The following is a 27,752-nucleotide window of genomic DNA, read 5'->3' on the forward strand; positions in this document are numbered from 1 at the left end:
TTGTGTCTGCAATTCCTGACAGCTTCCTGTACTCTGAGGCTTCTATTTTGCCACATTCCCTTGAGCACACTAGGTATTTTGCCCACTGTTCCACTACCTGAAAACAGTTTATCAAAGTCACAAAACCTAAAGCTCTGTATTTCCCCCTCCACATTAGCATATCAGGAGGGTTATGCATATCCACTCATACATACACCAAATCTCTATCTGCTACTTAATTAATTTGTTTGTGCTGCCACAGGAGCAGTCAACATCAATCAGCATCTTGTACAAACAGCACCACACAAATAGCAAACATGACCACTCATGTCCTGAAAAACTTTAATTATAGAAGACAGACAACATAAGAAACATGAGGGGAGACAGAAGAGTGCCAGGAGACAGCAGCAGGCCTTACAATAGATGCTGGCCAAAGGGTTTGTTTGTCTTTTTTAATAATGACAAAAAAAGCCCAGACCACTTCCTACTGTGCATCTCTTTTTCCCTTTGAAGGAAGGAGAAATATCTTTTCCAAATGAAATGGTCAACCCATTTTGATGCAACAAGGCCAACACAAAGTTTTACTTGAAACAGCATTGTAGCTGGGAGTCCTCCCTCTCCTTCCTACACAAGTGCTGCTCTGATGACCCTTCCCCTTCATTTTTCTTGAATGAAGTTGTCACAGAAGTGTTGCAGCCTAAAGTGTCTCCAGATCACCTTTACCTGCCAAGTTTTCCCCTGCACTGCAAGCTGAAGATCTCGAGGGAAAGAATGGCAAAAAAATAAGCTATCAATTCTCTTTCTATTAAGAGCACCTTGTTAAACAACAACCCAGAGAAACTGGAGAGATGGGGCAAAGAAAGATCCTGAGGAAAGAAAGGCAGGTAAGCAGATTCAGCCAGACACCTGCTGCAAAAGCTTTGAGATGACTCACCCCGTGTGCTGCTCCCCTCTCCAGCTTAGCTCAACACTGGATCAGAGATGTGCTACACATCAGGAAAAAAGGGTGGAGTTGACAGAACATTTCCTGGGCAATCACAGGAGCAATAAGCAGCCTGTTTGTCCACGCAGTGCAATTACAGGAACATCAACACTGCTCAGACACACTCAGCACACCAGAGAGCCCTGAGAACTGCTCCATCAGCCTCAGCTGCCCGAGTGCAAGAGGCTGGATAGAATCTGTGCCTGGCATAGCAAGCTCCGGAGTACATGGCATCCACTGGGAACAGTGCAGAGGCTCCTGCGTGCCACCAAGAGCTGTAAAAACATGCCACCCACTCTCTGCCATCTCTCAACTTACAGCACAGCTCCCCAATAAAATCACTGTAAGTGGCTCACAAAGATAACAATCATGGAACATGATCTGTTGGATACAGCAAAAGCTTTGGGAAGGGGAAGCAGATGTGCTGTAACACAAGACAAATCTGGAACAGTGACTTCCAAGGCAGGAAGGGAGAAGGTGAAGAACATGTAGGAAATTATGGCAGCCAGTTCCCTTCACTAACAGACAAAACCACCTCCATGCTGAAAGAGCAAGAATGAGAAGAAATGGATGGGGAGCATCCTGGGGAAAAGATGGACATGGAAGGATAAGGAAAGTTCTCACAGCTAAAGATATATTTGACATACTTAATTTCAAGCCAGAAAGAATGGGCAAGAGACAGATTCTAAAGGCTTTGAGTTCCTCTTTGTGCTGCATAAAAGACCTAAGGATCTTGTAGGGATGCAGTCCCACTTATTCCATCAGAAGGGCCAAAGGCATATACACAACAAAGAGAGGAACTGAAGCCAGAGTGAGGAGGTTAAGCAGAAACTCACCTTGACATCAGCTCCCAGCCAGCTGCTGACGCCTGCCCTAGAAACCCTTCTGAAAAAGCTCCCTCCAGGCCAGAATGTCTCGCTCCCCTGCTGTCTTGTCCCTGTGCAACAAGACTCCCAATACCCCATCACCTCCCCTCGCACATCCAGCCAATACCTACACATCCTGAGCTATTCATCTTTCTCATCTTCTCTTCATCCTCATAGCAGAGCTATTACCTGCAACACTCCTAATCACAGTTAATTGGTTGCCTGCTATATGGAAGAGATCCATAATCTTCAAGGCATCTCCCAAACAAACTGGAGCAGAAGAGATTTCCCCCTCTGCTCAAGGCATTTGGCAAGAGCACAGCAGCAGACATTACACCAAGTAGCCCTTTTGTTTCCACTCCCTGAGTCACAACCCTATGCATCAAAGATTGATTTCACACCTATCTGGGATGAATGAGCTTTCCTAAACGTTTATGACATGCTTAAGAGAAAAAAAAAAAAAAAGGCAGCAAGGGGAAGGTATGACTCACCAAGTATTTGCTAATCTATAGCTGATCTGCAGAAGTTATTACATTTGTATCATGTTTCAGAAATAAATGTGCAGATTTCAACACTTATCTCAGACCTGCAGCACGGCACTTTAGGGTTATGGGTTACCACAGCTGCTTCATGGACAAACCACACACAGTGGCCTTCTCCAGGAGACATAAAAATACCAAGGTCTACAGATCAGTCAGAAATTAAAGGCTAACTTAAAATTACATACTCATAAATTCAAGGCCTTTCTCTTGAACTCTGCTGAAATCCCTACTGTCTTCTATTAGGTGTAAATGGCAGCACAAACTCAGCAGATTCAAGTTTATTTTCTTTATAACCACCAAAATTCTTCTCAGGTTTCCAGAAGGACCATGTTGTCTCTTCCCATCCTTAAAGGTATTTGGCACAAGAAAAGGCAACGCCTGTACCAGAGCTGAACAGATAAACTGTCTCCCTTGGCTGGCTGAATCACTGTCTTAAATTAAGCACAAGAACATGGAAAATCCCAAGCTTTCCTTTGCCTCCCCATATTCCTATTCCTACTCCCTGTTTCAAGGGGGAAGTCCTACACAACTTCAGGAATCAGTTTTGCCCCCAGGTACAGACAAATAAAGTACACAACAGCAGGCTCCAGATTCCCTGGCCCAGCTGTGCTTTCTTCTCCCAACAGCAGACCCTAAAGTTACTCTCAGGAGATGAATCCATGCAGAATCCAGCCACGCAGGTGGTCTTTATGCAAGGAAAGGGACAGTAACACTTAGAGCCAGACTTGGAGCAACAGTTCCTTGTTTAGGGAATCCTGCCCAGCACAGATTTTCTTGCACCGCAAAAGTTGAAGCCTGTAAAAAACTGAGCAGAAAGAAATGGCACCTACAGAAAAAGCTTTAAATTGATGAAAAATCCATTTTTCATTGAAACCACTGGGTTGGGCACGGGACAACTCCTAGGGAAGTCTGACCTATCACAGCTGGTGGTGCCAATGAACCGAACTCCGAATTAGGAAGATGAGAATTGACAATACAGACCACATCACCAATCCCAGCAACCTTCACAGCAGCTACTGTCAAATTCAGTAAAATAAAGTACAAAACACAGTTATTAGGGAAGCTTGTCCCCTGTTAATCTCAAAGGACAGAGCTGTGTCCACTCTAGCAGATACTCACTTGCCTCAGAGTGAGGCACGTCCAACTCTGCCAATCCCTCAGCAACAACCCAACAGCAGTGATGTCCACAGGACACAGGCTAAGGGTTCCCTCTCCCAAGCAAAGCCACACACATTATTCCACACACTTTCACAGAAACTCTTTTTTTTTTTCCTTTATCATCCAAAGATTTAGGATTGTGCTGTCCCACATACAAGAAACGATGCAATCTTAGCAATGAAACTTAAAACACGCACAAAAATAGAGATGTAAAACCTCAACGTGTCTCTAAAGTTATATCCATTGATAAATTACTGGACATCAAAGCAGACAGAAGACAAGTAATTCTGCAGTGTTCACACCTGATGCAGAATCCCCATGTTTCTGCACCTGCCAGATGTGATGGGACACAGAAAGCACATCATGGCAAATCCAGTTATGTCACTTAACTTCCATCAAAACAATGTTGGTTTTCTGTCTGATTGGGGGTTTTCTTGTTTTTTAGTTTGTTAGTTTTAGGGTTTTATGATACTTTTCCCCCATTTGTTTCCCCTTTACTTCAGCAGACTCAAAGCCTTTTTGCTAGTTTTGATGCTTTCTTTTCCCCAGCCATATTTTTACTGTGTGTGGGCACTTGAATTCTCTTTGATTACAAAAGAATTAATCACTCAACTACCTTAAAAACCATGTTTCTTTTCAGTATGTTGTTCCTATTGTATTTCTTTTATGTTCCCCTTCAATGGCTACTAACATACCAAGCCCAGCTCTTTGTTTTTTTTTTAAATGAAGCCGATCTCCTGACAGCACTGGCAACAGAGACACTGCCTCAACAGAGGAACCAACAGCTACTCCTAACAGTGCATGGTAATGAATGAGACAATCTCCATTAACCCTGGCTAATAACCACAGTTTCACACCCTACAAAAGTCCTGCTGCTTGGCAAAAGAGGAACAGGAAACCTTCAATTAACTCTTTCTTTCTTGTTTAAATATAGTTTCCTGAGCTTACTGGTGACCAAATCCCATTTAACTCATAAGGGCATTTTATTTTGGTGGGAAAACTCCAATAATTCGGCTTTCATTCAAATAAAATCTGAAACTGACTTCAGGTTCTCTTATGGGCTTAATGTCACTAGGGAGGAGTCAGATCTTTTGCCAAGACACTGAATTTTCCTCCCCACCAGGTAAATTCTCTCGGGGTAACAGCTGGAAAAGAGCTGGATGACTGACACACACGAATCTGACAACTGAAAATAAGCAGATTAATCTGTTATTCCCATTCTTGCCAGCAAGTGTTGCTGTTTACCAAGGGAAAGCAAGAACGGGGGGGAAAAAAAAAAGCACAAGAAAAAAAAAAAAGTATTGCTAAATTTTCTTATTGTGTTTGTACCCAAATCTTTCCATGCAGAATTCTGATTCATCAGTTGAAACTCAATGCGGCTTCAGAAGAACGTGCTTTCAATAGCTTCTGAAAGCAGAAAGCTTGCAGACTATTTTCTCAAAAAAAAAAGAACATGCATATGATCTTCTGCAGTGTTGATAAGCACATAACAAATGCCCAGGGAGAAAATTTGTGTGGGGAGATATCTGCAGAAACTATTCTTAGTAACAGAGTTCTGCATCTGTTAAACTAACTCTGTTGGCACTGCACTGAAAATTTATATTCACGAACACGTGTTCCAAATGTTGTGAAAAAGATACTATTTTAAATCCTGATTTATGTAACCTGAAACATCTCTGAGAGCTCATGGAGGTATTTTCAATGCGTACCAAGGAGGAGCAGAGCCTGGTGGTCCCCAGCACAGTGGGGACTCAAACAAGAGCCAGCGGTGCAACAGCAGGAGCCCTCAAGTTAGAATCGCAGCAAAAAGCAGAGCAAAGCCCCACCACCCACAGAAACAGGTTATACAATCACAGGCCCTAAACGTGGATGAAAACTAAGGCTTTAAAACTGGGATTTTGCTGTTTAAACCGCTGTCACTCAGCACAGGGAACTGTTCTTCAGCAAAACATTTAAGCAAATCCTCAATGTTCAGTATACCATGACATTCCATTTTCCAATTGTGCAGGAACATAGGATTCCCAGGCAAGCCATAAAGCCCTTAAGAGGCCTGCAGATGAAAATAATGTAGTGTAAGCCTCATGTGTGACAGTGAATAATATAGGGACTTCATCTGAAGACAATGAATCCCCAGTTTTATAGACAATTATATTGATCAAACTTCAATACTTCTTTTATCCATCTTATTTCACTCTGCAAACTACTTTTGGTAGGGGAAAAGTTCATTACAGACGTTTTGTTCCCTTCTGTCATCAACCATGTTTTTAAGTCCTGCCATTTTATTTCTGGACACTCTGAGAAGCTGAGTAGAACAGCACACTCTCCCCAACACACTGACAGTGCCTCCAAAGGTAGAGCAAGGAGAAACCATGGCAAACTGCCCATTTTTGGTAACTGCTTTGTGGTTATGCCTCTAAGTGCCAAACAGAACTGGACCCCTGGATGCAGCTGTAAATAATTGCTGCCAAATGGAATAAGACCATTCACCTCTAAACCAATAGCTGAAATTTCATCAAACAGCTGAGAATGGTCTCTGTGCTTGACAGCACCTGAAGACCACTGTGACACCTTCCTGCAATTGTAAGTGAACATATGAGAGATTCAAAGTTTGAAACATTTTGGAGAGAGAAAGAAAGAGAGACAAAAAAAATAAAGCCTGAAAGTTGCAGGGACTCCAGCAAAACTGTTTTCTACTTGGTTAAACAGCCAAAAGCAGTATTAGATTGTACCACCCACACCAGTTTTGCTCATAGCCCCTTCCTCCTGGCTCTCAGGGGCCATATTCTGGTACCCATTTTGAAAAGCAGCCTCCCTCTTTAACCATCTTCTATTAAAATACTTTTTCTTAAAGCTGATGATACAGACAGGCCCTACAGTAGTCACAGAGAAGGTATTTTTTCCTGCTAAGCCATCCTCATGGCAACAGCCAGAAATACCCTTCAGTAACCCCTACATGTCAACAAGCTCCATTCCAGCCTAGGCTGTTTGGTATAGCAGTTCTTTCACAAGTCTCTGGTGGGACTGTAAATTCTGGCAGTGTCAAATACATTTCCTTTTATTACAAAACCATTTTGAAGCCATCAGAAAGATTTCTCATTTGTAAACTAGCACTTCTATATTTAGGATGTTACTTGGATTACAGATTTATTTTTTCTTCCTGACACTGCAGAAATGGAGGAAAATAAAAGGCAGGAACACTAGCAGAGGCGAGCAGGCAACTTTTCAAATACTGGAAAAGGATTTAAGTTCTTGGAGAAGGGGACTGTTCCTCTGGATTTGAAGGAAAGGCCCAATTCCCAGCTCCCAGATGAAACACTGTCCCTGATCTCACCCCTCTGTAAAATGGAAAGTCTTCCTCTGGCCAGGCTCACCTGCAATGTGACTTGTGGTTTGCTTCAGAAAGCAAAGGGTCAAGGTGTTACAGCAATGTGAAAACTTAAAGATTCATTGAGTATCCAGTCAGGAGAGGACCACTGACTTCCACAACTCCCTATTTCTGCTCTGCTGAAAGCACAAATATAACCTACTGACCACACAGCCAAGCCAAGGGAAGCAGGTCCCCCTCACAAGGCATCTGCTCCCCAGAGACAGGAGCCTTTTAGAAACACTGGACTAAGCTGTTTTAACACATGCACTGAAGTACATCATGATATGGACTTTGTGAGTCAAATAAAATATGACAAACAGTTTGTGAAAGTACAGATTTCAGTTTTTCAGCTCAACTAAGACACTGGGTGAACAAGTCTCCTGTACTTGCAAAGACGAACACAGAACACAGCCCGGCGTGAGAGACTGCTACATAAATTCCAAATCAAACTAACAAACAAGACTGACAGGATAATGACTAATACTCCATGTAAAGCAAAACTCTTTCTTATGGACTTGGGAGATTTTGGTGTCTTGGACTGGATTCTCCAAACTCAGATGAGTTTGTTTTCACCAATTCTGAAATAACTGGCTCGATTCCCTTCTCAGGGTAAAGTATATTCAAGATTTTGATTCTTTGACTAGAACCTGCTCTGCTGCTAAAACTAACACCAAGGCCTACCCAAACGGCTCGGTACAAATAAACTGGGGGAGGGCTGCATACATTACTTCCCAGATCTCTGGATAGACTTTTTTGGGGGAGGAGGGCACTGTTCCAATAGTTTCTTAAAATTACGGCAGCAGAACAGAGTGTGAAGCTGGGTGGCAAGGAGCTGCCAACACATCAAGCACTTGCAATGATTCATTAGTCCACACTTTGAAGCGCTGTTCCTGGGCTTGAAACAGGGAGAGAAGGAAGGAACGAGACATCCAACCTGACAGAGCTTGGCTGAGGGGTACCCAGACCCCAGCTGCTGGGCAAGTGCATGGGAGGGGCAGAGGCACATTCTGTCCTGTTCAGCACCCTGTCTCCAGGGGGAAAGGACACAAGCCCACCTGCTCTCTGTGCTCTGCTCCCCTCCAGCATCCACAGTCATTAACTGAGGGACAGAGCAACCCCAGCCCAGCTGCCTTCAGTGGCTGGTTTGCCCATGAAACTGCCCAAACTTTTCGAGCCTTCCAGTACAATCTACCTCCACAGCCTCCCAAACAACCAAATCCACGTGTTCACTACCTGTTTAAGCTGATTACTTTCCCTACAAGCCTGTATTATTTAATGTGTTTGCTTTTATTTTAATCCAGGTAGATATCTCATGAAATGTGGTTTGCATCTTGAAGTGATATACATTAGCTGGTAGAGGAAAGAATAAACCAAGAGAGCAGCCATTGGCAAGGGACCACTTTGATGGCTGGCCACATTTGTATTCAATCATCATCTAATATCTCTGCCTGTGTATTTTCTTTGAATGAAAACATTACTATAATTTCCTATTTATCAAACCCTAATCTCTGTCTGTTTTTCCTATTAAAGCTTTTTTCAGGCTTCCATCCTCCCTTTCGCCAGAGAAAGGGTCTTTGAAAAGTTTTTATCAAATTTAATGTGCAATTTAGCCTGCTCCAGCTATTTCCAGATGGCCTCCAGAGTGCTGAAGTTATGTACTCATGATTTTCCAATGGAGAAGAAATCAGTGGAAGCAAGACAGAATTTCCAAAGCAAGAACCTTGCAAGTACCTCAGGAATTACAATACTTCATTTCTTCTAATAAAATCACACGGAATTGGATCCAGTTAAGAGATACCAAACTCCCAATGACTTCACCCTTGTCTCCAACCCAAACAGCTTTTTCATGGAAAGAGGGCCACAGCACATGCAGGTATTCAGACTGCTGGCACACCTTACTGGAATCTCTTGCCTGAAAATCCAGCCATTAGCATATGGAAGAACTGGAGCAAGTCCTTCTATTTTTATCATGCACCATCTTTTTTGAGTTATAATGTTCTCTGCATTAAAGGTATTTGGCAAAAGACAAAAAAAGACAGAAAATTGTGAATTAGGATTACAGCGCAGTGTTTAGCCTGGTCATCAGTATGATGGTACTGTTTTCTCCACAGAACCCTCATTCAAATTTTGTGCTGCACAGTACAAATATTCCCACAAGAGGAGCTCCTGAATAGCATTATCAAGCAGCTCTTCTAGGACAGCCTGGAAAATCAGGAGACAAATGTGTCTCCACATTGCTGTCTAATACCAGAAGCATCAGTAAAGCAAATATTCTTCTGCTTTCGTTACTACGGGTTTTGTCACTTCACCACAGGCATTACACCTTGCCTGAGACCCTACACCTGCCCAAGGCCCTGCTGCCATGGATCTCTGGGCTGTGAAGAACCACCACAAATACCCAAGGGGACGGGGCTGGGATGCAGAGTCCCAGGTTCCTGATGCTCGAGAAGGAAAGCTGGAGGCTGGTCACCAACAATGCCACATTTCTTCAGCAACACCTGCTCAGTGCTTTACCCCACTTACAAAGGAAGATCCTCAAAGGTACTTACTTCCAAGTCTATCTACCCAGACCAAGTCCATCAAGAGCTCTCTCCTGGGCAGGACACGGAGCAGGGTTCTGCCAGCAGCGAGGCAGTGGGTGCGCCAGGACTCCATCCCATCACGCTGACAGCTCTGCCTCATTGTTTCCCCCTGCAGCCATCTGCTTCTTGTGTCTTATTCTCAGATGGCAGCGCTGCTGTGAAGCAGCCCACCACCTCCCCTCATGCTCACACAGCACCTACCAGCAGCACGGGATGCTGCGTCCTGAGCAGGGACCCGAAGTGTTAGAGTAGAATAAGTCATAACACATCGAACTAAAGCTGTTTACAGAAGATGGTGGTGTTGGAGCTTCCCAGATATACTGCTGACAAAATAATATCACATTTCATCACTATCTCCCTGATGTGTGTCAACAGCAGAGGAGCCCTCTTCAACCAATACAGCTGAAAGCACCATGTATCAAAAGTGGTAGATCTATATTCAAAGCTGCTGAGAAGAAACAAGGTTTATATTCTGATTAATTGTTCAGGGTGAAAATATGGGCTCTGACATAATGTAATAGCTATTTTGGCACAACTTTTGAGGAGCATGAGTAAGCAGCCTCTCCTAATTGATGTGCAGATCCTGGAGTGGGTAGTAACTGCATAATAGCTTCATGTTGTCTTCTGAAAGTTAACACAGATGTGAACCCTGTCAAACTAGTCCACAGTTACCAGCAGCAGCTACTCACTGGAAGAATTTAACCCCATTTCATGCTTTATCTACATTTTCTGTCTTCTGTGGAAAACGGGTTAATACAGGACAACTTGGCCATCACAGCCTCAGTCAACACAAATGGCTCCAGGCCTGCGTGGTGGCAGGAGGACTCCAGCAGTCCATCAAAATCCCTGGGCTAAACAACTTCCCATCCAGCAGCAGAGCAGACAGAGCAGCCACGTGTGTGGTTAGACAACAGCCAGCGTGTTCTAAGACGGTTTAGCTTAGTCTGTAGTCAGAGGGGTTAGCGTTAACCTGCATTACGTGGTATTTGCTATGAACCAGGACTTTGCACACAGATAACTCCTGCTGTAGAGCTGACAGCAGTAAATTATTACACAGAATTAACTCAACTATGCTTGAGCTGTAAGATGATTAGCTCAGTGAGCCTGTATTTTTAGGTCATGGTTCCTATGGAGTAAGCATAAAGCTCAAGAAGAGAGCCCTGGCAGGTTAACAGACCACTAGCATGTGCTTCTTGTTAATTTCAAAAATTTGGTATGTCAAGAATCAGACACAAAGCCCTCAAACTGGATTCATTGGTAAAGGTGTCACTGGCTCCAAGTGTGGTACTTGTCACAACTTTCTACTGGAATGCTGGTTTTAAGACAGCAAAATTCAACTGCATACAAAGAAACAACCACAGGCCATCAACCATGCAATTCACACAAGACTTCTACCATGCTTTTGTAAGGTCAGCAACACGATTTTAAGTTCCATCCAACCCAGCATAACTGCAAATTGCCACAGCAGGAGGAGTCTGGCCCACAGTCTGGTTCTCAATCCTCTCTTGGGTTGGGTCTTGTAACTGCATGGCCATAGCCCAAGTAAGTTCTGTCAGCAGATGGAAAACTTTTTCTTTTTGAGCATGTGTGGTCCCTTCCCATTGAATCAGCGAGATAAACCAACTCTCCTTACAGTCATTTAGCAGCCCAAATCCTTCTCAGCAGTGGGCACAGCCATACCTTGCAGACATCAGGTGTAGCACAAAGCCACACCCACATAGTGCAGAGTCCTTCTGACAGCGTGAGGTGAACTTTTACCCCACATTACTGCCTTGGAAATCAAGTAGCTAAGTAAGTGATAAGAAGCTATTTTTTACCTTAAATCACTCAAATGATAGCAAAGACAAAGCCTCTGATTTCACATACCTAAGTTAGAGAGGAGATGGCTGGAAAAACACTGAGCCTTCTGCATCTTTGCCTCCAGCATTTTCTGAAGTAGACTATGACAAGAATTGGTAAAAGTGCACTTTCATGTGAGAATGCACATTACAGGGCATAAGCATGATAGACAGCATTGCTCTGAAAATGTTCATGTTCTGAACTGGATCTGATACACAGTCTCTGGTTCCCATACCAAAAAGAGATGTGTAATCAGCATTTTGTGCATGCAATGTCCAGTGTAAAAGGGGAAACCTGCGCTTTATCCTTGCAGTCATCCAGAACTCTTGGGCAGCAGAAACTGCAGTTTTCCAGGCTGTACTACTACCTTATATCCAAAGACAAGTCAGGCTATATGAATTGGTGTGATGCTGGCAGTCCAGCCCCAAAAAGTGCAGGACTTACCAGCTGGCACATACTCCACACATCATACATGCAATAAACTGACACTTTCTGAGGAAAATTAAACACATCTGTACTCAGTGCTGGGAGTGATTAAACAGTCACCTTGTCAAAGGAGCTGGGGACTTTTCTTCATAACATTAATGGCTGCGGTAGGATGTAAAATACAGGCACAGCAGCATGAAGAGTTGTACCAACTAAATCACAAAGACCAGGCCAATTTGTGTGGAGCAACTCTGCTGCCCGCAGGTGCAATTCTCCTTTATGTACCACCTTCTGTGCCTTTCTCCAACAATAAACTGCAGAATATGCTGGAGCTGGGGTTCAGACTTCCATTAGAACAGAAAAGGGGATCATCCTTATACACCTCTCCCAGCCCCTGCAAATGCCTCACACCTTTTGGTAGTTGTACAGTCACAGCCATCCCATGTCCAGATTTCAGAAAAAGCTGTACAATAAAACCTCAGTGCAACAAAAACTCAGTGTGCATCATGACAAATACCAGCTCCACTACTAACTCCCATTTTAATTCAGAACATCCCTTAACCTTGCAAATGCAGAGGCAAGACTGTGCCTTTAACACACTTCTCATTAAGAACTCAGCTCCCTGTAAATTGCATATAATCAAATTTCTGCACTATCCTGTTTCGGTTTCTCATTACTGCATATCTTTCATGTTTTAATTCACATGACATTAGATTTGCTGCACTAAATGAGCACCTTCTGAACTCCAGAATAAAATGGAGGTTAATTACTAAACCAGATTTTTAAGTGAGAGTAAAACTCTATTAATGCCTAAAGCAATGCTAAACTTGACAACTTAATTGAAGTTAAGCATTGCAGAGTTAAACTGCCCCAACAGCTTTACTCAAGCTGCAGCTCACACATTAAGACCTCCCAGGATGCCACATTTTATGCAGATGACAGGGGACAGGACTCCTGATCCAGAATCTTGCATTTGCAGTGAGCCACTCAAGTGACATTTTGTGATGGCTTTGTAAGCAGATGTCCAGACCTCTCCCTCACCTGCTTCCTCCACACCACTGAGCCTTGGGATAAGCATGGGGAGACAATGAAAAGCAATGGATAAAATGAGCTCTCACTTCATGATAGAAGCAAAAACTGCTATCAGGATCTGCCAACATTCACATGCTGCTAATTCTGTCACCAAAGCATTGAAAAGCTAACCATGCCATAAGTACCCTGAGAATACAGCTAGTGCTGCTCACTGTTAACCATCCCCAGTCACTCTAATCTACACGAGAAAAGCCCAAAAGGATTGCATAAATGCTGGTATCATCCTCATCTAAAACTGTAAAGTAAGAAGGACCACTGAATCTACAAGGTCTTGGGTTCCTTTGGAGCTTCTAGATGGCCTTAAGAAATCTTATTTCTTCCCCAAAAAATGCTGCTTTGGGAAATCACCTGTAACTTTCTGCTTATTTCTCAACAGTTATTGGAAATGAAAAAGGAACGAAGTCTGGAACAGTAAACATGGCTTATTTTCTATACTTGATGTTTTGCTATTGCCAGTCAACTGCAATTATCCAAACATGTCAGAGCTGGAAAATACACAGAAATGAAGGCAGCCTCAGAAAACACAGACTGGAGACTGAACATGGTCACCTTGATGGCTAATAGCAAGTAAATGAAGTGAGACTGCTATGGCAGGGCATAGCACTGTACTCTTGCTTGTTATTCACAGTGCCATTGAAGACTTTTATTTAATTGCTACACTTCATTTTACCCTGGAAGACATCTCCAAAATAAACTTTTCCAGTAATTCAAATAAAATTTTCTTTATGATAAAGAACATAATCTTTAAAATCTCTGGTTCGTTGGCCCTTGAAGCTGCCAAAAACAATCTGCATGAAACTGAAGCATAGTTCTACAGAGTGAAGACAAGATCAGCCCCAGCTAAAGATTAGATTCTTAATTTCATGTGATATGTATTTAATATAGCTTGGCCAAAGTGCATTGTATGCTGTCCTGATGAACAGCTACAGGTTACAGAAAGCCACTTTGCGCACAGCTCACCGAGGAACCGATTCTAGAATTATCCCAGAGCAAGAAATGGCCAAAGTTCATGTTTACTATTTTGGAAGTAATTTCAACTTCAGTGTATGAATTCAGAGCAGACAAGTTAGTGCTGGTGCATCAAAGAACAGGAATATTTTAGTCAACAGCCTGGTGGAATTATTATACACGTTGAGCAGTCCAGATAACATCGCGAGCGCTGAGCATCTGTCAAATGCTCTGCACAAACAACATCAAGGCACAGTTGTGCAGCACTGGGCACAACCTCTGCTCTGAGGCTGAACTGCTCATTAAATGCAAGGTTATGTTGTAGGGTGCTTTGCATCCATCCACAATGGGCAACGGCAGAGCTAAAAACTAATCTATGTCAAACAGGGCTGAATTAAAATGAGGAAGAAAACTTTTCATCCCTTGAGTCATGACTGAAGGATGCAGAAGTTCTGCCCACCAGCTCTTAAGCTTGAGCTGTACAATCCATTGTTTTTAGGGCAAAACCCAATAGTTTAGTTAAGAAATGCAGTCCCTTGTTTTACTTCAAAAGGCAAAGCTGAGGGAGTCCATCTTGTGTGCACTGTGACACAGAAGTCAGGAAACAGTTCACGTCCAACTCAAAAAATAACCCAAAACTCAAGAAAAAAAAGCTCCACACTTTTTTCACTGTGAGGGTCATCCGTACTGGAAGAAGTCATCCAGAGAAGTTGTGAAGTCTCTGTCTTTGGAGATACTCAAAAGCCAGCATGACATGGCTCTGAGCAGTGGAGCTGGACAAGATGATGTGCAGAGGTGTCACCTCAGTGACTCAGAGTCTGTCTAGCCACTGGGAAAAGCTTCAGACTGTTGGAAATAACTGTATTCCAAACTTTCAGATCCTGCCCATGTGACACCCAGCTTCAGATTTGACAATATTGTGGCTGGCTTTGAGAACAATCCAGTTTTGGATCTAGAAATCTGTGGTCATATCGAGCTCCTTTTCCAGGGAAGCCACACGAGCACTCACTGTCACAGTAGGCAAACACATGTGGGGGCTGAAGGAACTGTTCTGTGATATAAGCATGTGCAGATCTAAATACTCATCTCAAACATTATCATCAGGACATCAGAAACTAAATGGGCAGTTAAGTCTTTCAGGGAAAAAAAAAAAAAAGAAAAACCAGCTGATAGTACTTATCCTCTGCTAAACAGACTATCTTGAAATTCAGTTAATTCTGCATCTCATGTTGAAAAGATTATGAAATTATCTTTTTCTAGCGGGATTTTTCACTTTTCTAAGTAGTATTTCAATGAAAGTGGAACATATTAAAATCACAGTGTCAGGCTTGAAAGTACATCAGATTTAGGATCTTGCCATATGCTGAACACTCTTCTCCCAATCCAACAACACGGATTTGAGCTGAAACTGAAGCACAAATAGTCCTGGAGCAGCACAGCTCACATGCTTAAGGCTTGATGGATCCCTCCTGTGTTTGTTACAGGCCTGGGGCTGCAACAAGATGAAACCTATGAGGACAAAACCAATTGGATTATTTAGGATTCTGAAATAAAGACTACAGAGAAGTGTTGTATTGAACAAAGGTCTGATTGAGGCAGATCTTTAAACATATGCTTAACTTCAGCTGGCATTTAAGTCTGATCTCTTTCAAAGAAGCCTCATCCTGAACACTGGATGCTTTCTTAGCTTGCAGCTCCCACTACTCCAAGGATTAAAAGTACATTTAGGGGGGAGGACAGTCTGTGCAGGCATTTGTTCAGGAAAAATGCTTTTGGGACACACTATACATCATTTTAATATTACAATTACTTCTACAATGTCAAACAAGCCCAAATTCTAATTTTTTTAGCTCCAGCACATCAGACACCTCCCTAAATTTTAACTCAAATTCTCATCTTCTAACAAGATGCCAGGAAACAGAAAAAAGCCTGTTCCCAAAAACTTTGATAAAATTCAGTTAAATTATCCAGATGGTTTTCATTCCACAGAAAATACAAACCAGCAGTCTGCAAAGCATAGCATTTTCTAAATACACAAAATAAAGAGAAAACAATGCACAAGTAGAAAGTGCAAATGCTGAGCCCATTATATTTTTGTTCCAGCAGAAATGCAGCATAATCAATACAATCTTGCAGTTCTAGAGGACCCATCTTTCTGCTGCCAGGGGTGCTCTGCAGCTGTGCCACCAAATAAACTGCACACAGCTCAACCACTTAATTTTTCCTGTGCTACAAGCAGAGAGGAGGAACTGCATTCCCACCCACTTAACCTCCAAAACCCAGCATTCCCTACAGCACAAGAAGCCAGAGAGCACCTGCTGAACAACCTATGTACTTTGAATGACTCTGCAAGCAGCCAAATTTAGCAAATTTGCTATTTTCTCCAAAGCACAGCCTGATTCTGCAGCTCTTAAATACAGGGAAAACTGTCTTAGATTAAATAGTGATTTCAGATTTAGAATTTCAAGAGCTGTGAAAGTCCTTGCCACAGAAAATAAACCCACTGAGAAGAGATGAGGACAGATACTGCAATTTTCTGTGCTGTGCTATTTAATAAATCTCAAAGCAAAGGAATTAAATTACAGATAGGGAAACAAGCATCTACATAATTATATGACAACACCTGGAATCATTCAAATCCACCACCAGCAGAATCAGAAAACTGATCAGCAAGAGATGAGCCACAAAAAAATCTCTCTGCAGTTAGAGATGGATATTCATCCCTTTTACGTGGCATGTCACTAAAATGTTTCATAGCAACAGGGCAGCAGAGGATGGGACTGGTTATCACACAAACACCATCCTGCCCCCCAAAAATGAGAGAAAACAGGCCACTGAGCAAACTCAGTACTTAAAACTGAGTTTCTCAAAGAGGAAGAAATCCCTGAAGTATTTCTTTAGATGATGAGTGTGTTTTCTCATGCAGAACTGCTGGCTGTCCTCATCCCCAGCCCTGCTGAGCTGCAGCACAGCTCAGTGATGCTCTCGCAGTCCTTGGGGAGAGCAGAATCCTTCCAGCTCCCCTCTGTGCCTTCCTAGAACTTCCTAAACCAGCTCTTCAGGCTGCCCAGGAAAAGCTCTGAGGATGGAAATGGTGGGATCACCAGCTGGTAAATAAAGCCACCATCAGGTGTCCCAGGTCGAAGCTCACTGCAAGAGCCACCTTTTCTCAGCAGCTTCCTTTCACAGAGCTGGTGCCCAGCACAAGCCTGAGCACAGCAGAGCAGCAGTCAGGAACACAGAATCACTGGACCTGTTCCTCTGCAGGTCTGTTCATAGTCTCAAGTGGTGCTGCAAGGCAAAAAGCCAAATGGGCCCCAGTTTCAAAGAGAAGTCCCTGAAGATCCCACCTGAGGAACACACGCCCCAGACAGGGCCAGAGACCACTGCAGGCACAGACAGGAAAACTTTGCCTTATGGACATCTTTGCACCCCAGCACAACTCTTACAAGCACCTTCATTAGAAAGGCTAAGTGAGGGATAATTATGACTCCTCCACAAAGCAGGACTGCTTTGGAAAGACAGCAATTACTGCCTGCTCAGGGGATCTCTTCCAGAAAGCAGGAGGCTGCTGTAAAGGTAGGGTGGCCAGTTCCTTGTAAAACACCAAAAAAGCTGCAAGGAAGACTCCCTCCCCAGCTCTGAAAATGTCCAGCAGCAGCACCAGGCCCCCTCCAGCCTACCCTGGTTTTATTGTAGGGGCAGCTCCAGCACCTTTGAGATCCTCTTAACAGGCAGACCCATTTCACACTTTTCTACATTACTTGACACTTGAAAAACACAAAGTCCTTGTTAGCCCACAGCATCTCCAGGGCTAACAGCCCCTTACAGCACAGTTTTGTACAGTATCAAAAGTTGCATTAGCTGGGAACCAAATTATCACTTGCACAGTAGTTTTGCAATTAGATTGAAACTGTAAATTGTGCAACAAGCTAAATTACAAAACAAGTTTGTGATAGACGTAATCGTAATTCAGCTCCTGCCCTACTCACTTTACTTCTTTGTAACTTGTTTCTACACAGATTCAAACTCCTTTTGCTATACCACAAATAACTTCACATTCCTGAAAAATTAAGCACTCCTAAGAACTAGCGTATGTTTGTCGTCACTCTTAATATCCTTCGCCTGAAGCTTCTTCACCAACACACACAACTCTGAGAGGCCTTCTGGGCATCAGAGTCCATACCACCCTTCAACTCCCTTGCCTTCCTGCAACATTTCAGGATTCCTTCCCTTCATCCAACTCTCTCTGCCCCAAATATCACCACTCTTACTTTGAGCAGGTCCCCCTATGTCATGCTGTGACCTCAACTACAGAGATCTGGACCTTTTAGCTGGAGCTGAAAGCCATCTAATTTCTGAGCATATCTTACTCGCTTCCTGGTAGAGCTGCTCCACTTTGTACAAGTAACTATATTCTGGAGCAAAGTCAGAACAGCCCCATGCAAATATTCTCTCCCTTGTGTTACACCAAGTCACTCCTGCCCCTACCAGGCTCAAACAACACTACACAAGGCAAAATGGAGCAGCTTCTGCAAAAAAAAAGACACCTCACAACGCCCATGGTTTATTGGTTTGGGCACTTCCAAGGATGGCAGACACTTTCAATCCTGTCTCTTGAGTCACAGTCAGGACTGGAACTCTAAACTTCTACGTGCTGAGTGGACAAAGCTGGGGCAGGGGGATGTCATACTACCTGCTCTTCCTCATTTCTGTAAGAGCACACCTGCCCTGGGCACGTCACTCCAAGGAGGATTTAGCAACAGCTCCCCTGGACCCGGCAGCCAGCTCGGAGAGCCAGCGTTCAGCACCACCAGCAGCCTTCCCCAGCCAACTCAGGCATTCCCAAACTCCAGGCCAGTGTTCACCAGCCCACTCTGAAGCCACTCTCAGTTCTTTAAGGAACCCAGGCACCCACCTCATGAGGCTTTTTTAAATTCCACTAGGCAACAGAACACATAAAAATGAGATGACGCAAGGCTAACCCCAAGTTCCCCTAATGAACCCAGCCCCAAGTGTCCGACAGGATGTGACAGGTGGAGGGGCAGGCGAGCCCAGCCGAGGATGAGGTCACAAAATGAGTAGTTTGCACAGCACACTACTAATCTTAAATTCCAAACTCATTATGCACAAGCCTAACAAACAAAGGAGCAGCTTAGCAGATTTACAATGTACCTTCTCCAAGGGTGGAATAATTATTTATCTGATAGCAACCTTCATGATACAACAGCAATAAATAAATAAATGATCCCAGCAACTCTTGTGAACCGTGCCTGTGGCTTCACTAGACAGACTGACAGCTGTAATGTGCCTTTAGCTGGTTGAGCTTGGGCAGTTGTAAATATTTGCTACAAATAAAATAAAGCTTGCTAGACTGAGCAGAAACCCAAACACAGTAGTTAATGGCATCCCAGGGGACACAGTGCAAGAGACCCACACCCCCCTGAACTCCTCCCAGTTTCCAATGAACAGCCCCTAATTTATTTTTCCCTTTGCTTTTCTCTAAGATCATCCCCTCTTCTGCATGTGTACACATGTCAATACCACTCTGATTTCATTCTCTCAAGTTGTAACTCTTATTCAGGCTGAAGTTCACAAACATTATAGATAGGGTTTGTATTACTAATTTGGCTTTACAGATGCATATTACCATGCAGCGACACATCCAGAAAAAGCACTTCCAAAGTCATACTTTATACAAGCTTTCTCCTTTATTTAGATAAAAACCCAAAGAATCCTGAAAGGAAATAGTACATGTGCAGAAAACATGCTCAGCTAGGCTCTCCCACTCAGATCTCTCAGATCCTTTTTCACTTCCATGGCATTATTCCGACCTCCCAGTTTGAAGCTCCAGAACCACATGTTCCCCTTGCCCATATTCCCAATTTCTCACCACCTGACAGCTTCCAAAGTCTGCTCCCATCTTCTCACCCTGAAATAGTACCTCCAGCCCAAGTTTTCTAGCTGGCTGCTTCTCCTCCGGAAAGGATCACAGTAGCTCTGGTTTTATGTGTTTATATGTTACAAACAGGAGGGCTGGCAGTAAGATTAGTAACAATCATTGATTGCTCCAGCCTCCATCCTACAAAGCATCCTTCACTTGGGACATTCTGGTTGTTCCCACTTCTTGTTACTTTTCTCCCAGCTCCAGACCCCAATTCCCCTGCACTATTTGACTCCCCTACTTGACTATTTGACTTCCTTTAGCAGTTTCTGTTGTCACATATTTTCAAAGAAAAGAGACAGCATCCCAGAATTTGGGTTACAGGCAAGCTTTAACAGTACAGTATATTATCATCATGCTGCTTTAAACACATTACAACTGGCAAGATTCCAGCACCTAAATATCTCAGAGATTATCAACATCTTTCCAGGAACCCAAAAATACCAATATTCACCTGGATTTTCTCAGAATTCACCCCAAATAAATTCTTTAATATAACAGCAGGCCAAACCAGGCACATAATTCTTGCACACAAAGATTGCTTTTGAGGGTTTGAACAGACACAGCCATCCTTTCAATCCTCCACAATTTCAGTGCTCTCTTCAGAAGCAGCCTCACAGGGTGGTCAGAGAAGACCCCCAGCACGCTCTCCCCAGCCACACCAGCCCAAACAGCAGGTTCAGGTGGGTTTATGCCCATTTTGTGCCAGAAAAGCAGCACAAAGGAAGGTGCAACGTACCTGTGAATCTAGATCAGTGTTTTTTGGGGAGCAGTTGAGGAGAATGAATCCAAGTCTTCCCAGAGGTGGCAGCTGCAGCATCGTCTCCAATGCAACCGTTTCCCTGAGCTGTAATATCCCTATGAAATACCAACTGCAGGACTGGGCTCCAGCCACCTGACACCACACCTGAGGTGCTCTAGAGCAAGAGAAAGAGGGTCTGAAAAAAAGGCACTTGTTTGTTCTTGATGCTCACTTCTGCAAGGAACACGGAATTCATAAACCCCACATCTGCAAATGTACGTCTGCCTGCATTGTAAAGGAATAATCTTCATGGGAACTGATTTAAAAAAAAACTTGTTTACTGTTAGAGGCTGCTAATTACAACATTAAAATACTAGCCCGAACCCCACATTACACTTGCATTCTGTTTTACATAGCAGTACACGTAACAATCATCACAGCAAGCTGCTCTGTTGGCTCATGCTGGAAGAAGTAATTATATATCACAGCAACACAATTTTGCCCTTCAACCTGCCAGTCCAGTCCATGCAGCAGCTGTGAGCAGCAGGTCAGGGTGGGGGGAGCCTACAGAGTGTTTCTACATAATCACTTACCACTGAAGAAAAAAAAAAAGCTGAAAACCACCAGCCCCTGGCTTGCATGCTTGGCAGAAAGCTGCTAACACAAACATTACAGCAGCCCTTGCAGCAGGGATGTTACCAGAAAAAATGAGCTCAATCCAAAGGCACTGTTAGTGTTGAAGTATTAGCTGAGAGTTGTAGCACACGCCTTCCCGGGTAATTGTCACCATTTCTGTGCTTGTACCAGTGATGCCCACATTATCCTGTTTCACATGGACACTGCTGTGACCTCTCTGAAACACTTATTCTCAGGTGAAGCCCACAGGCAATAGTGACTAAGGCCTATGAAAGTCACAAGCTGAATTTCTGGGCAAAGATACTGAGACAGAGCCTTTCAAAAGGCACCCCAAAACTGTGAGTGCCCAACCACAGCAAGCAGAGCCTCGGGGTGCCTAACACTGAAAACTGCACTTAACTTCTGCCTCAGATGGACTGGAGAACAGGCTGACCTCTTCCCAGACTTTGGCTCCAGAGAACCTGAATATTTCAATCTTGACACTCAAAGCATCATCAGGTTTTTCACAGCTGTTGCAGATAAAGCCATGGCATGGTTATATTGTGAATATGCAATAGAATTCATTTTCCTTTGCTGTTTTCTTTCCTCCAGTATGAAATGAAGTGCGAAACTACACACAAGCCACTAGTTGTGCTGTTACTGTTTAACTAGAGATTATTAAAAATAAATCATGACAGTTCTCGTATAATATGATAGTGATGCAACAGTTAACTGTCTAGCAAAATCTACCATGCCAGGCTGCTTAATCATGTTGTCTTTGTTTCAGCAAAAAGTTATATTAAAATACAGTGATTTTTTAAAAAAACAAAAATGTTACAGCCTGTGTATTTCAAAAACTTTTTGAATCCAAAATAGAACGAGACAGACAATAATGGCCAAGAGCCTGACCAGCTTAATGGAAGTTGGACTCTCATTTTGTTCCCAACACTGAAACAGTAGATTGCTCACAGAAGACAATTAACAGCCAACACACAATTTCAATTTTTTTTTTAGAAGAAAAGTAAACAGAAAATTACTCCTTCTGTTTCATTTTCAAAGTCTTAAAAGCATCTTGCTTTTAAAAGCAAATGTAGAGAGGATGACAGCATCATTAAGCATCAGAACAGGTTTCTCCTGTACCCTCATTTTTAAACAGCTGTACTGATTCCTTCCCAATCAACTTTTAATCAGAGAATGTGCTTAAGAGACCGAATTTGCTTGTAAAATAGCACATCTGCAAATCTCTTCTGCCCTTGCTTCCCAGTTTTCTTCTAGATCCTGACCAGACTGTACAGCAGGAATTAGTCATGCTGCCTACCACCGTGCTGGAAAGGACCTCTGATACATTGCCCTAAGTGCTAAATAAAAACATACACAATGCACAAGAGGCTCTGCAATGACTTGTTAATGACAATGGCTAGGTTCACAGCAGCCCCACAAATTCTAAACCAGAAGCTTGTGAAATGACCTCCCACTCTACATGGGGAAATGAGCAGTACCAGGGGCAGCCCAGCACTCCATCAGCAGGGCTCCACAGGCTTATTTTCAGTCTTTTAAGAGACAGGATCTATTGATTCAAATTATCACCTGGAATCTGTAAACCAACAGCAGCCCGCTAGGGAAGTTTCCTGCTCACCAGAAAAATACAGATTTATTTCAAGCAGAATGCATACACACAACTAATGCAGCCAGCAGGCTGATAAATAAAAAGCAAACACATGTGCTTGCTAAAAGATGCTCAGTCAGTGCAGCCAGCCTCAAAATATCTGTGCCCTCTCTGATCAGCTTGGCAGCCACACAAAACCCTACCGAGGAAAGCAGGCCAGGGAAGCAAAAAGGTGACGCTCAATAGCTCCTATCAAAGCAAATGCTGAACTGAATTTCATGGGCTATTTCTGTTTCCTTGCTAAATAGCAAAGGCCTACTGCAAATAACAAAGTGAGAGTTTTGCAGGAGAGGAAAAGGTCACCCAGGATCTCTCACCACGGAAAATGCTGCGCTACAGACAGGGAGCAGCACCAGTTCTCTGTGTAAAGAACTATACGGAAATACCACTTATTGTCTCCACATGTTTATACAACAGACACTCCAACAGCAGCCTTTCCTTTCAAGACTGTTTTCAAAAATAAAAGAAGTACAAAAAGATGTGGTGAGGGTTTCCTTCCCAGTGCAGCGAATTTGAGGTGCAGAATAAACATGGAATTATTGACTCACTCACAAAAATGTTACCGGAGAGATTTCAGAGACATACTTCTGGCTTAGCTCTACTCCCACTGACGTTGGTTCAGACTTTTACCACTGATTTCAGGCAGTGCTGGCCTACGTAGCACTTCCAGCTCAGCTATTATTACCTTTTAGTTTAAAATATGTAATGTTCCCCTGTAACAGACGGAAAAATATTTCAGGAACTTTTTAAATCTGTTCCTCCAAGATACATTTTTATTTTTTTTTAATCACACTGAGACACGGTTCCTGGATGCAAGAACATGTGACCTGTTCTAAATAAAGGATATTTTCCACTTCTTGCACAACTGGAACAGATATAAGCAGTAGCTTGAACAAACTGCATTGCAGAACCCAACCAGAATATAAAACACTTGAATAAGATCCATAAATAGCAGTAATATGAAAAGACTACCTCCAATAAGGCACAAATTCAATGTTAAGCCTAATGCAATCAAGTTCAAATTCAATCATGCTGCAAAGTTCATTTACAAAATTAAATTTGATCATCTGCAGGCTAAGGCACTAGGGCACTTTAGAAGAGTCCTCTTTGGCTCCAGAGTAAGCACACATTTCAAAAATGTGTGTCTATTTGGTGAAATTAATATTTCCTCAACAATCATTGCGTATTAAAAGGGGAGCTTTAACTGAATCAAGACTTCAGTGTTGAGTACCAGATAAGAAGAAAAAACCAAAAAGGAACACTTTACAGAGGATCCTAACTGGAGAGAAATGAGGGACCAGATGATATAAGTAAAATACTGAAGATTTGCACAAAGGAAAAGGTCTTCAGGAATGAGAAGAATTTTATAAAGACATCACTGCCTTAATAATGACAAACTCTACATCTCAATGTTATTGCTCATAAAACAAAAATAAGCTTCCCAAGAAACTACCATGCAAATTAAATGCATTTCCTAATATTTTCTTCCACTAAAAATACTTCAGTAACTACATCATTCGGGTGCTTTTTAACCAGTCTGAAAATATAGGCAACAGAAAAGGGCAGAAATAGCAGTAATTTATCTGCAGGTTTTATTAAGAGCATGGCAGTAAATTACAACAGCTGACAATAATTTGCTGGTGCTTATAATGTTACACCAACCATCCAAATGGACACACAACTGCAGACAACAAAAAAAAATACAGAAAAAAATCAATTTGAAAGAGAAAGTTTTGCTGCATCTACCACACCTGGCTTGGTTCAGAGTGCCCTGTGCAATGGCAGGTTGTATAGCCTTTACCTCCAGATACCGGTTTGATATCCAAAACATTGCCAAATGATTTAAAGAATCCACATTTGTGATGTAACTCAAGCCTCCAGTGCCCTGCTGACTGCGTGCAGACACGTCAGGATCTGTGTTTACTTTTGGTAATAAAACTCCATCGATTTCATTGTACACTGCTTGTACCAGGAAACAAACCTTATTTGCTTGTTCATTACATAAACACATACATATTTAAGTGTATGTACTTGTAGATTAAAACTATTATACTTTGTGAATATGGCAGGAGAGGAATAAAATATGGATATGAGGGGGAAAAAATAGATCTCATTGTCTTACTGGGTAGCCTGAAAGCCCATTTTCCTCCCACAGACAAAAGTGACTCTGGAGAAACCAAAGCAACTGAAACATCATCTCAGTTTTCAAAGACATTGGACCATGGCAAATTCCAGAGATCCCATGAATGCAGGTATTACTTTGCCCAAGAATCTAAGTTCTCATGAGTCAGGAGGGTTTGGGAAGTATGGGTTTGACTGATCTATCTCAGCCCCATGTATCCTCTCAATCCCCTGTGATTAAAGCTTTTGCTGGGCTTACATTTTAACTTGGCCTCTAGCATTCAATTGTGGCTTGGCCTAAGTTAGTACAGTATTTACTGCAAAAAGCTTTTATTATTGGACCCCTTGCGGCTTTGGATTGCAGACTTGAATTATGAAACAGGGATGGAGTAACTGTGAGGGCACAGCAGAGAGGAGAAATCTTTAACTGGATGTCACATATTGGAAAACGAGCAATCTGGGAGGAAGCAAATAGAGTTTCACTGAGAGGAGGACAGCAGTATCAGCAGGGCTGAGTTAAACTGGTCAGCGAAACTGTTTCTTCTTGGTTCAGAGCACTGCCATTCTTACCTATTTCTGAGCAGGATAAAATTTTCTCTGTACTCACAATTTCAGCTGCTATGAGTAAGCCAAGGATGCTTCTCAACTCTTACGGTTAAAAAGATCAGAGAAAGCCCAGAATGTTGCTAGGAAATCAGCAGTTCTCACCAGGGAAAAGAGCAGATTGCTGTTTAGACTCAGCTCCTCACATCAGCTCTGGTTTGCCTGCTCCCCAGGCACCCTTCCAGAGCCAGGCTGCGGAGAGGGTAAGAAAGCAATTCCCATGGCCACAGTCCCACAGCTACACCACGCTGACCTGCTGCTATTCCACTCACTGCTATGCAATTACTGCTGATTTACATCCACAAGAGAAAGCAGCAGGGTGATGCTGATACCCTCGATAATCATCAGTCAGACTGGTTCCAGGCCTGAGCAAAGCTGAAGGACTACAGAAGTCCTCTGAGATACGATCGTGAAACAAACAGGTTTGTGAGCAACTTCTGCCTCCTGCTATCATCAAGTTTTATCAGCCTGGCTTCAGGGACAGGTTTATATGGACCTGGCAGGGCCCCTGACTCCTTTGCATCTTCATCTCCCACAATACCAGGAAGACAGCTGAGACTCTCCCTCGAGGTACGAGCTGTACGTGAGCTGGGCAGGCTCCACGCTGAGGTTAACATGTCAGTTCACTATCTGCCAGAAAAACCATGGATTGTTATTCCACCCTCGGGGCTCCCTCTTCCCATACACATGGGTACTTGTGGAGAGACACGAGGCAGACTGGGACAAGCTGGTCACTCCTCCAAAAAGCTGTCCTGGAAACATCAGGACAGATGGTCTGAGACACCACCAGGATGTCAGAAAGACAGACCCCTTTAAACCCAAAGGGCAGGCAGTTCTGTCTCTGCAGGAATACCAGATGAACTGGGGAAATCCACCCCAGGGAAGTTTGAAGTGACAACATTTAGAAGCCAGTAAAACACTCCAGTGCTTCGTTAGAGAGTTTATTCACTTCTCCCTGAGAAATACAAGGCTGCATTTGGGTCCCAAAGCATCAAGTCACAGGAACTCAAAGCAGTTGCAGCTTCAGTGCAAGGTCAAACGCAGACCTGCCACCTAAGCTCCAGTGCAGACCTGCCACCTAAGCTCCAGTGCAGACCTGCTATCCATGCTCACACCAGGAAAGCACACACAAACTGCTGACTACAGAGAGGACAACCACAAAGGGACAACTCCTGCACACCAGTTAGGACATGCAGCTGGTACAAACAGGGCTACTGGGCCACAGCACAGGAGTGATGACTGCTGCACTCCACTGGCAACACAAGCACTAAACCCAAAGCCCTGTGTGCCTCTCAGCTGCCTCCATCGCAGCAGGAACCCATCAGCGCTGGTGAACCCCATCTGCTCTGCACATTAGCCTGGCTCTCAGATAATTACCTGGGTAATGGCAATTTCCCTGCATAACCTTAGGGAGCAAAGGAGTTCTGGCAACTTCAGTTTGGTTGGATGGCCTGTCAGGCTGTACATCACCACCACGATGTGTACCATTCCTGAGCCATACCAGGGGTTCAGGGTAAGGCAGGGCTGCCGTGAAAACAGCCACAGGAGGTGGCCCCACATCTGTCAGCCCTTGTGACAGCAACAGAATTTTTAATGCCTTTTACTACAAACCTTCAGTGTTTCTGAAACGTTCAGAAAATGATCAAAAAGTCATTTATTTACTTTTAAGTCTGACAGGCTGTAGAATCCAAACTCATTCTAGTACTATTTTTTTAATATTTACATTCTTATCTATTTTTCCATTACACACAGATGTACGAAGAGCAGCTTTGAAAACTAAAATGTGAATACAGAGACAGGCTAACAACAGACCTCATTACAAACACGATACGCTTGCAGCAATGACCTTATATTCAGCAGAGTGCTGCTAAGGAGAGTGTTGAGGTGAGATGGAGGGTTCCTTGAATGAAAAAACAGAGGCAGAAACGTGCCATAGCAGACAAGGTGGATGCTCAAGGCGCGGGAGAGCACTGACTTTCTTCTTCCAGCAGTAGGACGGACAACGGGTCGCTAACAGCCCACAAGGGAGGGAAACACATACAGACCGCCTTATTTCTCTTTACAGAGCGTATCTACGCGATGCAGCCGCTCCAGATAAGCAAACAGAGTCTATTTCAAGGAAAAACCACTCTAGGAAGAAAGTGACCTACCTAGCAAAAGTTTCCAATCCCCAAGCAACTGCAAGTAACAAACCCGCTCTCAGGCTCAAAAAAAAAAAACCAAACAAAACGAAACTACCGCACAGTCAAGAGCAACCTTAGATGCTACAAGACCTTGCAG

The 27,752-nt window shown here is 43.2% G+C and overlaps 1 protein-coding gene across 11 annotated transcripts in view; it reads right to left on the reverse strand.

Moving 5' to 3' along the window:
• Positions 1-27,752, reverse strand: part of MITF (melanocyte inducing transcription factor) — a 101,583-nt gene that overhangs the window by 72,572 nt on the left and 1,259 nt on the right. Inside the window, exon 1 of one of the 11 annotated variants that reach the window (XM_023935135.2) lies at positions 20,465-20,642. The exons of the other annotated variants lie outside the window; for them this stretch is intronic. The gene's annotated coding sequence lies outside the window, so the exon portion shown is untranslated. Of the gene's footprint in view, positions 1-20,464; positions 20,643-27,752 lie in introns of those variants that run through there. 11 annotated transcript variants of the gene reach the window in all.

This window comes from Cyanistes caeruleus, chromosome 11, assembly GCF_971803275.1.
Source record: "Cyanistes caeruleus chromosome 11, bCyaCae1.hap1.1, whole genome shotgun sequence".
NCBI classification, from domain to species: domain Eukaryota; kingdom Metazoa; phylum Chordata; class Aves; order Passeriformes; family Paridae; genus Cyanistes; species Cyanistes caeruleus.